This window comes from Chiloscyllium plagiosum, chromosome 12, assembly GCF_004010195.1.
Source record: "Chiloscyllium plagiosum isolate BGI_BamShark_2017 chromosome 12, ASM401019v2, whole genome shotgun sequence".
Taxonomy (NCBI): Eukaryota; Metazoa; Chordata; class Chondrichthyes; order Orectolobiformes; family Hemiscylliidae; genus Chiloscyllium; species Chiloscyllium plagiosum.
In genome coordinates, this window is record NC_057721.1 from 57,326,225 (window position 1) to 57,341,019 (window position 14,795).

The 14,795-nt window shown below is 36.8% G+C and overlaps 1 protein-coding gene and 1 long non-coding RNA gene across 2 annotated transcripts in view; both read left to right on the top strand.

The window, feature by feature from the left end:
- Nucleotides 1–14,795, top strand: part of filip1l (filamin A interacting protein 1-like) — a 252,304-nt gene that overhangs the window by 218,904 nt on the left and 18,605 nt on the right. The window lies entirely within an intron of this gene.
- LOC122555299 lies at nucleotides 6,174–12,387 on the top strand. The gene is made up of 3 exons (XR_006313226.1): nucleotides 6,174–6,420; nucleotides 9,908–10,005; nucleotides 11,348–12,387. It is a non-coding gene; the product is annotated as an uncharacterized LOC122555299 (long non-coding RNA).

The window sequence follows — 14,795 nt, forward strand, 5'->3', positions numbered from 1 at the left end:
TTAAAGGAATCCTTCTGCTTCACACAAATAGAAAATTTCAATTACAGACTACAATGATGTCAACATTCTTGTTTACTTACACAGTATTTAAACTTGCTAACTATTTGACAAACTCAGGTCAAATACAATTTTATCTGAGGTTTGCACTTATTTTCCTCCATGCAGTTCATAAACACCATTAAGTCATTGAAGATCAATGCAGCTTATGTTAAAATATATTATTCTGTAATTATAGCTAACTGCAATGCTCCTTAAACAACTATTTACTGTTAGAGTTGTTGGTGCAATAGTAGTTACATCAGCAGAAGCCAATCTCTGCACCGACTTTAGAGTAAAGTGTAATTTTGACAGGTCGCAAATTCAGACACCTTTATCACTTCAGAATTTTAATGTTTGCCTCTAATGCAACATTATAATGCAATCATATTTCAATGAATCCCGTTAAATGCAAACAGATCTAGAATATTTATTTAGTTCTCCCATCAACATACTAAGCCTTTTACACAGTTAACTTACAGTACAAAGTCAATATATTTACAGAATGCAAGAGTCACATGAAATATAACTAATGAATGGACCTGTCTGCTGGAAATATCATGTCCTCATCAACCTCACGTGCTTGCAGAATATTTGGAGTGAGGAGACTTACCACACAGGTATGGTAACACAGTGGTTACAGTAATCTTAAACTTGAACTATTAATGATGCAAAGATATGAGTTAAAATCACACAATACCAAGGGGAGGTGTTGCCCTCATGATATTATCACAGGATTGTTAATCTAGAAACCCAGGTAATGTTCTGGTGATCTGGGTTCGAATCCCACTATGGCAGATGGTGGAATTAGAATTCAATAAAAATCTGGAATTTAGTCCAATAATGACCGTGAAACCAATATGGTTCCTGTCAGAAAGACCCATTTGGTCCGCTAATGCCCTCTAGGGAAGGACGTTTACCCATCCTTATCTGGCCTAGTTTACATGAGAGACAAGACAAGAGTCAAATTATCAGACTCAGAGCATCAATAGCTCAGCCAACACTGTAGACTCTTGAATCACCATGCCCACTGCCAGAAATGACCCATCAAATGGAGCAAAATGGTAGTTCAACATTGAGGAACCAGTGAACAGATTATTTTAGATAATAGTATTATGCAACAAGTCAAGATTCATTAATTGATTGGAAAAAGTAATCATAACAAGCAAGAATTTCACATTCTGTTTTATTGTCAGAAACCTAGGACTAAAACTAGTGCATTGAACCTAAATAAAGGCAACTACAAGGTGTTAAAACAGAGATGGCTAGAATGGACTGGAAAAATAGATCTAAATATAAATTAGAGTAGCCACTTAAAAAGATATCTCATAATTCTTAGGTATACTTTAATGAAGCATCAACTGTTTATGGTCGATATTGATGAACTGGTTGAAAGAACTGGCTATATTTTGTTAAATTGACAGAAAATACAAAGCTAGCAAGGAAAACACAAAGAATTTGCAAAAGTTTAAGTGTGTAGGCAAAATTATGATGGAGCATATGTGGGAAAATACATAGTTACTTGGTAGAAAGAACTGAAAAGCAAATAGAGCAAGAGTACAAAATGTTGTGGTATAGAGGAGTGTCCTTGCACATGACAAATGTCAGCACATAGATGAGCAATAATTAGGAAGAGAAGTGGAATGTTGGCTCTGCAAGGGGGATGCAGTATAAATATCACAAATCTTGCTGCAATTTTGAATTGTTAATGAGTCCACATTTCTTTTCCTTAATTAAGGTGTGATATACTTGCATTGTTCACAGGCAGTTCAGAAATGGGTCATCAGGTAGGTTCAAGGATGAAATGGTAGCTTTAAGCAAAAAGGTTGAGCAATGGTTCTATATTCTTTGGAATTGAGAAGAATGAGAGGTGGTCTTAGGTAGATTTTGATGGGACTTGGCAGTGTGGATGAGGAGACTATGTTTTCCTCATGGGGAAATGTTGAACAAGGGCACACATTTACAGATCTCCTTTTAAAGGAGATAAGGATATTTGCAAATCTTTGGAATTTTCTATGCTAGAGAACTACTCAAGTTGATTCACTGAATATAATCAAGATTGAGGGAGACAGTGGTGGAGCAGACTCAAGGAGATGTATGATCAATACCTACTTTTATTTATTATGTTATGACCCCTATAAAGTGTTGTTACATCAGGTGAAACATGGATCTTATTTATCTTCTTGCACCCTCTCTTACCTTGTCCCTCCTTATTAAATGCCACTTGGAAGAAGGACAGAAGCTAACAAGGGAAGAGAATGGGAAGGGAGTATCAATGTCCATTAGAATTTCTGGCTCAATAGCACCCTACTGGCAGGGCCCTGAAAGATAAAACTGTCAGATTATTTAGGTGGCAGCTGGTGAGAAAACCAACACAACAGAAAAACCAACAGGACCCCATTCCCACAAAATCAACCTGCTGTACCATAGTAGGAGCAAATTACTCAGATGCTGGAACCTGTACTGAAAACAAAAAAATGCTGGAGATCAAAGCAGGTCAGGCAGCATCCATGGAGAGAAAGCAAGCTAACTTTTTTTGAGTCTAGATAACTCTTCATCAGAGCTGATGTGAAGTGTGGAAGGGCAGTATTTATGCAATGGTGTGGCGGGGGGAATGCAATCACTTAATCTGAACTACGAACATCCTTCCTCCTGCAGCATTCCAACTCCCCTCTCACCCACTATTGCATAAATGTTGCTCCCTCCAGCAATTTTTGATTTCAACCTGTTCACCCATACAGCGTTTGTAGCTACAAAGTTGCATCATCCGCCCTGCTAAATGGAAGAGATTCCAACCACATCTAGCAGCAGAATCATATTCAACCACAAGTTGTAGCCTCATCGCCTGACATTTCCTTCACTCTACCATGACTAGTAAGCAAGGAGATCAGTCCTGGTTCAATGAAAAATGTAGAACAGTGCAGCAGCACCAAAGAGTCCAGTCTGGTGAAGCTACAACACAGCACTATAGGCACGCTGAACAGCAGATGTGGAACCTTAAAGGCAGAGTTAAGCAATCCTACAAACAACCTAGAGAAATGCTCTGTGGTGCTGCTCCATCCAGTGAATGTTAGTGGGCAAATAAAAGCTAACTAGACCAGAAGATTTCAAGAAAATTCCCATCTTCAATGATAGGGAGCCCCTATGTACTAATGAAGAAGACAAGGGTGAAGCTTTGCAACCATCTTCAGTTAGAAATGAAAGATCCATCTTGCTCTTCACCTGAGCTCTCCACCAACATAAATGCCAGTTTTCAGTCTGTCAATTCTCCTTGGGAAATAAAGAAAGAGCTAAAATGTAGAAACGTAGAAGATAGGAGCAGGAAGAGGCCATTCAGCCCTTCAAGCCTGCTCCACCATTAATCATGCTCATGGCTGATCGTCCAACTTAAGAGCCTAATCCGGCTTTCTCCCCATAACCTTTGACCCCATTTGCTCCAAGTGCTGTATCTAGCTGCCTCTTGAATACATTCAATGTTTTGGCATCAACTACTTCCTGTGGTAATAAATTCCACAGGCTTATCGCTCTTTGGGTGAAGAAGTGTCTCTCATCTCCATCCTAAATTGTCTACCCTGAATCCTCTGACTGTGACCCCTGGGTTTAGACACATCTACCATCAGGATCTCCCTGCATCTATCCTGTCTCATCTGGTTAAAACTTTAAAAGTCTCTATAGGATTCCCCCTCAATCATCTGAACTCCAGCGAAAACAATTCTAACTTAGTCAATCTATCCGTGTACATCAGCCCCACCATTCCCAGAATCAGCCTGGTAAATCAGCTTTGCCATGTCCAATGCAATGAGCTCAAGTAATATCCCAGATGAAGTGTGTTTTCGCTTTCAAACTAGCTGTGTCACCAAGCTGTCCAGTACAGTGCCAACACTGGCATCTAGCCAACAAGTGAAATATGCCCAGCTTTGCACCATCAACAAATGCAGGACAAATCCAACCTCAAATTACTGCCCAGTCTGTACTCAATCATCAGCAAAGTGAAGAAATATATTGTTGTTAGTCCTGTCAAGTTGAAGTCATCATTGGTTCACTGATGTTCAGTTTGGATTCTGCCAGGATTACTTGGCTTCCAAACTTTTACTGCTTTGGTCCAAATAGAGACAAATGAGCTAAATTCCAGAGGTTAAGTAAAAGTAATTCCTCTTGGCATCAAGGCCACATTTCACCAAAAATGGCAGAAATGAATTCTAACAAAATTGAAGTTGATGGGAACTTGGGGAAAAAGTCCTCAACTAATTGGAGTCATATCAAGCACAAAAGGAAGATGGACAAAGTTGTTGAAGGACAATAACCTCACCACAAAAATCACTGTATTAGTTTCTCAAGGTAGTTCATAAGGCCCAACCATCTTCAGCTGCTACAATCACCTTCTGTTCATCACAATGTCAGAACTGGGGGCATAATTGTTGATTGTACAATTCCATTCATAACTCCTCAGATAATTAAACAATCACTGGAAGTAAACCTTGTGAGGCTTGTGCAGGGAAATGCCAAACAAGGTTAATACTGCACAAATGTCAGGCAGTAACCATCTCTAACAAGTGAGTTTAAACTTTTGGCTTTGACATTCAAAGGCATGACCATAGCGAAATGTCACACCAAAATCCTGGAGACACCATTGGTAAGAACTATAACTGGACTGGTCTCAATATTACGGATACAAGAGCAGATCAGAAGTTAGGAATCCTGCAGCAAGTAAATCATCTCCTGACTCCCCAAAGTCAGCCTATTATCTCTCAGCGCAATTAAGGAATGTGATAGAATACTATCCACTTTGGATTAATGAAGCTCCAGCACCACCAAAAAAAAGTGACACTTTCCTTATAGCTATCTATTTGATTAGTATCCCAACTAAGTTAAAAATTCACTCACTCCACTGCTGTCATGTTGAGGGCTGCAATGTGCACCATCTACACTGCACTGCAGAAACCTCAACAGCATCTTGCAAGTCTTAGAAGAACAAGAGCAGTGGGCATCTGGAAAAGCTACCATACAATGCTGAAAGTTCCCCTCCCATGTGACACATTAGGTCAACATGGAAATATCTCATCTTTGGCTGACCACATCGGGTAATGTTGTAGTATTCATATGAAATAGCAGAGAGCGAGCATCTGCATGCACACCACAAGGAACCACAGTGGCTCAAAGCTACCATTCAGAATGACATTCTGATAGGTAATTGGGAATCAACAGTAAATACTGGCCTTACCAAAATCTTCACAAGCCAAGAATAAGTGAAACAAGCATGGAATACATTCCTATTTGGGAAGCATGGGTTTTTCTCCAGCTTTCAGTACCATTCTATGAATTTATCCCTCATACTATGCTTTGCATAATTTTTTTTTAAAAAAGTTTTAGCTCATTGTCCCTATCTTTCTGTTAATTCTACTGTTCGAATTCCAGCAATGGATGTACACTCCCTGAGTAGTTTCAGTGGAAAGTGAAAGATTGAGGATTTTAGTATAAAGTCCCTTTATCTGATCATTTTTTATAGGTTTAACTGCAGTTAACCACAGAAGTTTGGAAGAAGTGCAAAGTATAGCCTGTTGCTCACACCAGAATTTCTTCCACCATAACATCATGTTGCCTGTGGGTTAAAATGATGTCAGAGGAATTTCTAGATAAAACTTACTCACTAATTTTGAGACAGAACACTTCAAAAAAGAACTAAAAAAGGAAAGCTCTGCTTTTTGTATTGTACAGGTAAAATGACTTCACTGTCTTCTGTGAAATCACATAGACTTCATAATTGATTCGGTATAAATATTTTCTGATATTATTGTTTAATTATGAAACTCATTTGAAGCCGAGACAACAGTACAACTTTGATGCTGTTAAACACAGCTGCAGCCTTCTTAATTAATAACAATGAACTGAAAAACTAGATTATATTCCGAATCGTGTACTAAATTCGTAAATAAACATATGAAAAAAAACTTTTATAGAAATTCGGCAACACCATTAACCACTATTCCAGTAATGACAGCGCAGTCAATGGTAAGTAGGAAATTCTGTAACCTAAAGCCTTCCGCACATTCTTCTTGGCTGAGAACTGAGTAGACAAACACATCATTTCACAGAGCCCTGAACGTCAGCTGGAGCCAAAGTGCAGTAATAAGCTTCCTAAATCCTAGCTATCACAGAGCTGCAGTCAGACACTCCAGGTCTGCACAACAGAGCACCATATATGGCAATGATCTGACGTAATGGGCCATTGGCTAGAGGATGCAAAGAGCACATCTCTCATTGTTTGGTGTTACTGTCGGAATGTTCACATCGCTGATCAGTGGAAGGCTGCATCGCACCATCATATTGCCTAGTGCTCTCATTCCCACAAACAAGCTATGGAACTTCACAAACTGCAGGCTTCAGGTAGGGGACAAACAATGCCAAAAGTGATAAACTTTTTTTTATTCCCAGATGGGTTTCTTTAAAACTTGAATTTGCAGTAAAATTAGAATACAGCTGCCAAAAAAAAACTTTTGTTCGACAGTCAAACCCCGATTACAACCAATTCAGTTTGTGAAAAAAGGTTTCTGGGGGCGGGGCCATAATCTTCGCTGGGGTGAGTTTACATGTTCAAGGAAGTGGGAAACATCCAAAATATACATCGAATTACTTCACTTATAGGTCATTGTATGATAAAGTTCCTCATTTGACTGCTTTTCAAAAGTAATTAAACTGATAGTATTCACTACAGAAAGTTGTAAACATTAGTTCGAAGTCCTTCGTTGTGTTTTAATGAGTAATGTATTGGTCCAGTTTTCACCTGTGAATACACAGGACTCCTTGCATTTTTATTCGCATGTGTCAATAAGCAGTAAAGTATTGTATGCTGTGAGCACTAACAGTTTAGCACAATTCTCATTACACTGCATTAAACACTTGCTAAAATTATGCTGTGAAGCGTCATAACTTGTAGTCTAATGTTAATTCATTTCAGAAAACAAGTAATCACTTGTACATTAGTATCATTGTCAATGTTGTACGGTCTAATTAGCCAAGAACTATATCTTCAGTCTTAAGGCTGGTATTCCCCTATGAATATTTTTTGTCATGACTCTTAGGCATGTTCTTAATTAAAAAGTTAGATATGTTCCACAACACTTTTTGTAACACAGATGTGTTCCATCGTCCTCTTCCAAGAAAACAGCAATTTATTTCATATAGTTTTGTTCAACAAAGAGCCTATCCCTAAGAATTAAAACCAATTTCTTTCTTGCAATAAGTATATATGTGCATCAAAAATATATATTTTAAAATACACGGTCATAAACAAAGACAAAGTGCCAGGAACTCTGCCTTTTCATGTGTCTTGTATTGAAGTGTTTAAACTTTTCATTTATACAGGGTCATTGTGGCACAAATTTGAAAATATTCCTCAGATTGCTCATAATTTTGGAAAGAAAGTATTGCATGTACAATGGACAGTTTGTGCCACATAATTTCTTCAGAGTAAAAAGTACTTTAACAGCTAATTAGATACAGTACTTGCAAAGGCTACACTAACAAGACTATAGTTTACACAGTGTCAACTGGTTTTAAAAGTATCACTGTGCTAAGGAAAGTCGGATTAACAATAAATCAGAAATAGGAGTCACTTCTTGTGAAGGCAGCATGGTTTCCAAAACATTTCAGTGTACAGTCGTAAAATTATACATTTCAACTGTTCATTGAATAAGCATATGCTTAGCGCAGGGTTTAATTCTAGTGATCAAGTTTAACAATTTTCCATCCTCTGGTGTTGATCTATACTTTGCACAAAAATGGAAAAAATTATGCAAGAAAATGCCAAAGTCAAAGTGAAAGCACACTCAGGATAAAACAATAAAGTCAGCATCTGAAAGTGATTCTGATATCACCACAGAACAGTAGATAATAAAGCTGCTATGTTCAATCCTTGAGCAACTACATATCAGTGCGCACTATAAATTAATTAATATGCAAAAGTCAGTAACAAAAGATAGTTGCGTGGTTTGATTTTATACTTTATTAAAGATACATATTGCAAAGATATCATAAAACGCAAAGGACATTAAAGCCTCAAGCCAAAACTTAAAATTGTCTCTACCATTGACCCCATTCTATGTAGAAATATTGAAGTGTTTAAACTTTTCATTTATACAGGGTCATTGTGGCACAAATTTGAAAATATTCCTCAGATTGCTCATAATTGCTGAACAAGTTTACAGACTATAATTCTTTTAGAATGGAAGCCCTTCTACAACATTTTTAAAGTGATATTTTTTCCCCCAATCGTAGTGATAAGGAATATTGCAGTTTGCCTCAAGTCAAGTGTGGCTTTGGAAATCTTTGGAAAAAAAATTCAAAAACTTCTTTCAAGCAGAATGGGGTGGATACAATTAAGGCTTTTTAAAAACATATTTATGATACACTTATGATCTGATACGCAGTTGAAAAGGATTGAACATGGTAGCTTTATTATCTGCTGTTCTGGGGTGTGAGCAGAATAATTTTCAGACGCTGACTTTATTGTTTTATCCTGAGCATACTTTCGCTTTGATTTTTGCAATTTTCTTGCCGCATAATTTTAAGGCATATTTAATAAGGGTTCAGCTAAGGGAAACCAAAATATCTTGTGTACAGAGCTCCAACAATAAAAACATTTGAATTTACAAAACTACAGTAAAGACCAATTGGAAAAGGTTAGCTAAGAAACATGGGATACATTTATTTTAATACTGAAAGTAAATACAAGTTATTTACCATGTGGTTATGTTACATGCTAGTATCATTCTCTTTGTGCTCTAAGTAAATACATTATTTGTGGATTATAAGTTACTAATAATAAATAGTAGACTAGGTTTTGATTTCTTTTGACATTTGGGCTACATACATGCATCAATGAATGTGCATGTTGTATCAGGTCATATTTTTATATGAGTACATCCTTATAGGTTTAATGAAACCTAGGAGAGTATGCAAAGATCAGTAACATGGGTGCTCTGCTAAGTTTAAAGTTTTATTTGTTAAAAAATGCACTTTTGCATACTTCTCCCCAGGTCTCACCTGGGCAGCCATTCTCCAAGCGTGATGTCGAACAGAGAATTTGCACACTTAAAATATTTCTGTTATTGGTACAAGGAATAATGCATATAAACTAAAAATTACACATCCTGGTGAAGGTAACTTTAAATAACTAAATTCAGCCATTCTAAAATGTTGAACTAAATGTCCTAAACAATTAAAAGTCACATTTTCAATGTAAGAAGTCAAAGGTTACTCAAATACACTAACTTCAATCTTAATATACATTAATTATAATGGTTGCTTTATACTAAAATTTTAATGAAAGGCTAAAAGCTTCACATAATTCAAAGTAAGATGATAAACAAGCAATCTTTTGTAATTCTATGTATTCCTCTAATTATAAACATCTGGTTCAGCAATATAAAAACAATCATTTATGCTAAGAAAGAAGACAAAACCTACAAAGAAAATTCAGCAAAATACTAAACTAAAACATATTCATTTATATTGTAAATGCACAAATATCAGCTTAAAGTCAAAATGATTATTACATAATCAACATTTCATAATCTTCAGCTCAGCATCTTAACTTCTAAAAGATTCAATTTACAGGCCAGTCATAATGGTTTAAGGATATAATAATCTCAATATGGCTATCAATCCATTGAAACTTGGTGGCACTACCCTCACATTCACACAATAAAGCATGTAATGTAAACAAATGACGTTAAAAGTTTTAGTCACCAGGGAAGTATTTAACTTCATCAAAAATACATATCATGCTCCATTGTTTTCTATGAAACTGTTAATTTTTAAAAATTAAATAGTATATACTAAATGGCCAATTGTTATCAATTTTGTTGAACAGGTTTTATTTGCTGAAAAGTGTCTGGTTGTGAACTTCAATAGGCAATCAGTGACTGAAGTAACAAAGCTTTTGAATTCCAATATTTAAAACACAACTTTGTAAGTTTTTTAATAGTTTATTCAACAAATACTTTACAAACTGTAGTGTTATTTAATGGTATTTGGCCCAGATTGTGCAGTTCTTCAGTATGTATTTATCAATGCCCAGGGATTTTCACCAAAACAAAAATTTGCTAAAATCCCAGTTGACTGGATTCCTAAAACCTTGTGTTGCCTCATGTGCTATTTAAATTCTGATATTGTCATAGCAGCCTAGTATTATTGAAATAACAGGTCTTATAATTTCATGACAATAAGTTCGAGACATTATATTATTAATACTATTATCACACTTAAAAGGCTGGGAAGATAGCATGAGACAAAGGAGGAACATATGGGAAACACACATAGCTGTATAGAAAAGTTAGTTGGCAACTAAAAGATTTAAGACTAGCTGATAATTCTTTTTTGTCTTTTTTTTTAAACTTATTTCAAAGTTACATTATACATTTTTCCTCAAATAAGACTGCTCACATGAACATCAAGCCAAATTAAAGAAAATGGTTTCAGCAATGATTTACATATTCAAATATTTAAGATAAAATCTCTTAGAAAGTCATGAAAACTGATCTGCAAACAAATCTATTGAATGGGAAGGCAAAATAATTATTTTCAGGAAATTCTCATTGACAGTCTTAGTGTTGATACCTTTAAATGAAACATAACAAATCAGGAGCATGATTTTCCATCCTTTAGGCTGTAGGTATCACAATCAACACCGTTAGCAGTCTTACCATGAAGAAATAACTGTCAAAATCAAAACCCATAAGCAGCGTGGGGATTTAAAATACAGTCATCTGGTTGGGAAGCAAATTCATTACAAAATCACAGCACCATTAGATTTGGGATACATCAAATACCAGTAAATCAATAAGAGGCAAATAGCACATTTGCCTCATTTACATTACAATTTAATCCCTGCACAAAGTCACGAAAGTCAGTAAGCAAAAACTCATTCTGCCAACTATTACGACATTCAATCTTGCAAGTTACAATGTCAAGCAAAATCACCTAGGATTTTTTTTGAGGTGATGATTCCCAGCTTTTAACATGTTCAATTATAATAGGAACCAAATTTGTGTTTTCCCACTCATCTCTCAATTGCATTATATTTACTTTCCTCTCCTATCATTCTCTGTAAAAGCCCTGTTACACTTTGGAAATTTCTTCCCCAATGTTCTGAGGTTAAATTGCTAATTGACCCCAGAACGTTAGTAAAATAACTGTAATGTGAACCAGGCTACAACCATCTACTGAAAGCATGACATCACTTACAGCCAATCAGCTGCAAATAGTCCATTGACTGGGAACATTCTTCTGACAATGTTTTTCTCTCTTCTAGTTTTGAACAAGAGCACTAAAAATATATCCAGCACTGCCAAAGTTGCTCATCATTCTCAGTAGCTGTTACAACAAGTGCTACTTCTTCAACATCGTCTTTTTGCTAATATCAGTTCTTGCTGAAGAACAGTACAGATAAATCCTCTAGTTTTAATCTATTTGATGTTTCAGAGCATTCATCAAGGAAATGCTTGATGGTTTAATGTGGCATTTATCCATCTACCATTGAAGTTATCAATACAAACTTGCAGAAATGGATGCAGTTACTTATATCAAGTATATTGCGCTGAGGCTCTATTTAGACTTTTTCATCGACTAGGCTAGTTTATGAACTACGAATTTAAAAGCACTAAAAATTTGCACAAATTTGCAAAGATTGCATTTATTTTTAATTCAAGTTCTTGGAGCAAATATGGTCCATACTGAATATAAATTTAGGAATCCAAAAAATAGCTGTCTTTCGAAATATTCACTGTCTACATCTTGCTGCTGATAATTTTAACTTTGCCTGCCCAGCATAGATGAAATGGGTAGACAGTTAAACCATTCATTGTACAGACCTACCAACATCACACTGCCTTTTCACATGTTGATGAATAGGCAAGAGGGATCAAACCTTATGCCATTCACCAACCTCAAAAGACAACAGTCTATAAATATGCAGATTCCTCCAATAATATCACCATGGCCTAACTGCAACTTTAACGATGGAAGCCATTGTAAACTGCCTACCTGAAAAGCAAGCAAGAAGCGAAGTGGATCCCCTTCTTTAAGAAAAACTTTCCTTGTGGAGCCTGGATCAGGTGTCACCAGGAATGTTTAGGCCTCTTTTGGACCCAGATTCAGCGTCCTTCCTTCAACTATGAAGCCCTCCCAATTGAGTGCCAAAGACAATTCCTTAAATAGCAGCAATGGCCTCCTGCTGCTCACCATTCCATTGCTAACCTGAGTATTATTTTTCAATGTTGGAACAGTTTGCAATCAACTTTGGTCCCTGTGCATTTGATTCCTGCACCAAGTTAAAACTGAGCATCTCTTTGAGTAACAGATGCATGCAAATATACAAAGTTGTAATGTTAAACGTTCCCAAGGGACAAACAGAGCGCTTTTCCAGCTATTCATTGAAATAATATTGTCACTTAGGCAATGGATTCTAAAATATGTCGAATGACCACCTAGTTTTTGTAGCCAGGTCTCTCTAATGGCTGCTCTTAAATTCAGATAATTTATTTTGGAATTTTAATATAAAGTTTACAATTGTTTATTAAAACAAGAAAATAATTTTAAAAGATTTCAATTTCAATCCTTACAATTCAGTCTAAGTGTCTCTTGTAGCAAGTTAATCTCGATGATTTTGGCTGAAAGTTCCAGTCACATTTTAATAAAACGAATGTCTGAAGTAAATTGTATTTTTTAAAACAATACCCACCACAAAATATGGAAAGGACACAACCTCTCTCTTGAGATATGAAAACTAGCTGTGACTGTCAAGATGAGACTTTGTTTCCCAATTTTAAAATTTCAAGAACTTTATTCTTTTTTGTTCTTTAGAGGCACAAATTACTAAAAACAAGAAAACTATGCTGGTTTAGGCCTCAGCTGAGCATAATGCCTAATTCTAGCCATCTCACCATCAAGAAGAATCTCAAGGCTCAGAGGATGGGATTGAGATTTACTAGAACCAGAGATGAGGGAACTTCATCCACCCGGACATTCTAATGCATCACAATTTTTTCTTCATAGAACAGTGAAGATTAAGGGGAGATTAAAAGCGGTATTTAAAAAAAATAATTTTGATAGAGAACTGGAAAGAGGGTCAGTAACCAGAGGACTAGGTTTTGAACTAACGAGTGAAAGAGCCAGAATTGAGTATATGTTTAATGTGGGGAATCATCATCTGGAACACATTGCTTTGAAAGTTTGGGGAAAGCAGATTTGATAGTTCCTTTTGAATGTTACTATCTATTTAAAAGGATTGAAAACTCTCAAGGAAAGAGCAGGGAGGAATGTGCTTTGCACAGCCGACACAGGCATGACCAGCCAAAAAACCTCCTCTGCCACAATGTTGTGTGATTCTATGATAGGCTTATAAACAATTACTATCAATTTCTGTTTGTAATTTTGAAGACCTGGTACATTTCAAACATGTCCACCATTGCAAGTCATTTTGCAAACAAGAATTCTTGGATAAAGTGTACTTCATGTGCACTTATTTTCAAAAAACATACTGAAATCAGAAAAGAATTCCTAAGTGAACATCCATTGATAGGAAATTAGGAATATTTGGGATGATGAGAGAATATCAGGGGAGTTGTATTAGTACTGTAAGTTGATCGAAGGTTCTTCATAAGTGCACACGATGGTTGTTGAATTTTTTCAAGTGGCAGGACAAATAAGGTTATCTAATTTTGCTGACGAAACTGGGAATTGCAAACAACATAGCATGTGCTCCACATACAGAGGGGTTTGATTAAAATCAGCTAGAAACAACATGTTAACCAAATGTGGAAGAACTGCTGGAAATGAGAAAAAAAGTGACAAATTGCTGGAGAAACTCAGCTAGCCTGGCAACATCTGTGGAAGATTCCGACTTGAAATGTCAACTCCCCTGTTCCTCTGATGCTGCTTGACCTGTTGTGCTTTTTCCAGCTCCATACTTTATCAACTCAGCATCTGTGGAGAGAAAGCAGAGTTAACGTTTTGAGTCCAGTGACACTTCTTCAGAAGAGTCTTCAGTTCTGATCACTGGTCACGAAATGTTAGCTCTGCTTTCGCTCCACAGATGCTACCAGACCTGCTGAGTTTTTCCACAATTTCTGTTTTGCTGGATGTCTTGAAACGGTTAAAGGTGGATAAATCCCCAGGACCTCATCAGGTGTATCCGAGAACTCTGTGGGAAGCTAGAGAAGTGATTGCTGGGCCTCTTGCTGAGATATTTGTATCATCGATAGTCACAGGTGCGGTGCCGGAAGATTGGAGGCTGGCAAACGTGGTGCCACTGTTTAAGAAGGGTGGTAAAGACAAACCAGGGAACTATAGACCGGTGAGCCTGACCTCGGTGGTGGACAAGTTGTTGGAGGGAATCCTAAGGGACAGGATGAACATGTATTTGGAAAGGCAAAGACTGATTCGGGATAGTCAACATGGCTTTGTGCGTGGGAAATCATGCCTCACAAACTTGATTGAGTTTTTTGATGAAGTAACAAAGAAGATTGATGAGGGCAGAGCAGTAGATGTGATCTATATGGACTTCAGTAAGGTGTTTGACAAGGTTCCCCATGGGAGACTGATTAGCAAGGTTAGATCTCACGGAATGCAGAGAGAATTAGCCATTTGGATACAGAACTGGCTCAAAGGTAGGAGACAGAGGGTGGTGGTGGAGGGTTGGTTTTCAGACTGGAGGCCTGTGACCAGTGGAGTGCCACAAGGATCGGTGCTGGACCCTCTAC